General features: G+C 39.2%; 1 non-coding gene across 1 annotated transcript; it reads right to left on the reverse strand.

Annotated features, from left to right (window-relative positions):
- Positions 1 to 1367: 1367 nt before the first annotated feature.
- Positions 1368 to 1439, reverse strand: TRNAQ-CUG (transfer RNA glutamine (anticodon CUG)). Its single transcript has one exon. It is a non-coding gene; the product is annotated as a tRNA-Gln (tRNA).
- Positions 1440 to 2528: the final 1089 nt, after the last annotated feature.

Below are 2528 nucleotides of genomic sequence, written 5' to 3' on the forward strand. Positions count from 1 at the left end.
CTGGACATGTGGTGGTGCATTGGGTAGTGTGGCAACCTTCGTCTTCATCTTTTTGGGTGCAGGCTTGCAAACCTCGTGGAGTAGTTGTGGGGTTTGCTTCTTTACTGCACCCGATATAGCCATCTGGGCGTAGCTATCTACCCGGGCTGGTGGGTCAGCCAGCATAGCTACACGCTCACTCGGTACCTGGGCTGGTGGACGAGCAGCCTTCCTTTCTTCCATGGCTACAGTCTGCCTAACGACCTGGGGTTGTGGAGCAGCCATCCTTACTACCACCCAGGTTGGTTGGGCAGCCTTCTTTCGTTTCTTTGCTACACCCTTCTGGTTGGGCTGGTTGGGCAACCTTCTTTTTCCTCTTCTTCGATACAACCTGCCAACCGAATTCGTCTGCTGGTGGGTCCGTTTCTTTCATGGATACAACCTCTGTAGCCACTTGGGCTGGCCGGTCAACCTTCGGTTGTAGGTAAAAGTATATATATAGAATAATGTGGTTATCATCAGCAGCCAGAGGCCATTCCTCCCTCCTTGCCTGCAGAGTGCTTGATTTTCTGGAAAGTTCTACGAAATTCTGGTAAGATAAATACTATTGAGAGGACGTTGTTAGGGGACAGTCAGGTTCAGTTTAGAGTTTGTTGTGGGATGGTTCTTTTACTGTGTCGTATCAGCCAGATGGGTATTTCTTTTCACAGTTTTCGTTAAAGTTTCTGTTTTCTAGAGGCATAATCTAGAACACTATTTTCCATATGTTTATCATTTTTCTCGTTATATTTTCATTATCATCATTAGTTATGTTATTGTTGACTTTCAGATATTTGATTTTATGTTTGTGATTCCCGTGGAAGCGTCTGACATCTTGCTAGAAGACTTTCTGGTCACAATATTTCTGCACTGGGGAGTTGATCGTATTCTTTTATTGCAGGTTTTGTTATTATCTTGCTTTACATTAAGGTCTACTGGAGGTTTTCCCAATGTTGGTCGAACATATGTCCAGCAACAGGAGATGGAGTAAGATACAGTATTGATGAGATTTATCTATCTATATAACTATCTAAATATCGCTCTATCAATCTATCAATCTATCTATCTATATATCTATCTTTATCTGAAAGTCAACAATAATAAAATCAATGATATATGAAGTATAACAATGTCCTCTCAATGGCAATTATCTCACCAGAATCTTCTAGAACCTTCCAGAAAACTATGAACTCTGCATGCAAGGAGGGAGGAATGGTCTCTGGCTATTGATAAAACCATATTATTCCATATATATGTTTATATATAAATATTTATGTATATATATGAATGTATATATAACGTACAGAATAATGCTGTCATCATCAGTATCGAAGAAAACTGAAAAGATGAGGTCCCACCGAGATTCGAACTCGGATTGCTGGATCCAGAGTCCAGAGTGCTAACCCTTACACCATGGGACCTGGTAAGAACAGATGTGATTTCATCTAAATGTTTTACATATAATCAGCCAGAGGCCATTCCTCCCTCCCTGCCTGCAGGGTTCAAGGTTTTCTAGAAGGTTCTCGAAGATTCTGGGTAGGAACTGCCATTGAGAGGACGTAGTTATACGTATCATTAATGATATTGTTGGTGACTTTCTGATTTAGAAAGATAGATAGATAGATAGATAGATAGATAGATAGGTAAAAAACAGATATTAGATAGATCGATAGATACGTAATGCTGTATATGTCAACTTTCACAGAAATCATTGATATCTGCGTTATTCTGCAAGAAATACATGTACATGGATGTAGTGATAATATGGGTTAGGTATAAGACCAGTCGTGTTGAGATTGTAGTGAATGTGACCATTGACTTCAACCTTAATGGTTTAGTGAAGATAAAGTTGTAGTGAAGATAAATCTTGAAGTGACTCATAAGGTTGTTGTGAGTATAAGGATGCATCGTAAATGAGTACTTCCTACCTGAAAGTCAACAATTACAAAATTGATCAAGTATAACAACATCCTCGGGCAACCAACTACAAACACCAACCATAGAGTGAACCTGACTGTTACCTAACGACGACCTCTCAAAGGTAATGATCTTACCAGAATCTTCGAGAACCTTCTAGAAAACCTTGAACCCTGCAGGCAGGGAGGGAGGAATGGCCTCTGGTGGATTATATGTAAAACATTAAGATGAAATCACATCTGTTCTTACCAGGTCCCATGGTGTAAGGGTTAGCACTCTGGACTTTGGATCCAGCAATCCGAGTTCGAATCTCGGTGGGAACTCATCTTTTCAGTTTTCTTCGATACTGATGATGACAGCATTATTCTGTACGTTATGTATACATTCATATATATATATATATATATATATAAGTATGTATATATAAATATATATATGGAATAATATGGTTTTATCAATAGCCAGAGACCATTCCTCCCTCCTTGCATGCAGAGTTCATAGTTTTCTGGAAGGTTCTAGAAGATTATGGTGAGATAATTGCCATTGAGAGGACATTGTTATACTTCATATGTCATTGATTTTATTATTGTTGA

Source organism: Panulirus ornatus, chromosome 43, assembly GCF_036320965.1.
Source record: "Panulirus ornatus isolate Po-2019 chromosome 43, ASM3632096v1, whole genome shotgun sequence".
Classification (NCBI taxonomy): domain Eukaryota; kingdom Metazoa; phylum Arthropoda; class Malacostraca; order Decapoda; family Palinuridae; genus Panulirus; species Panulirus ornatus.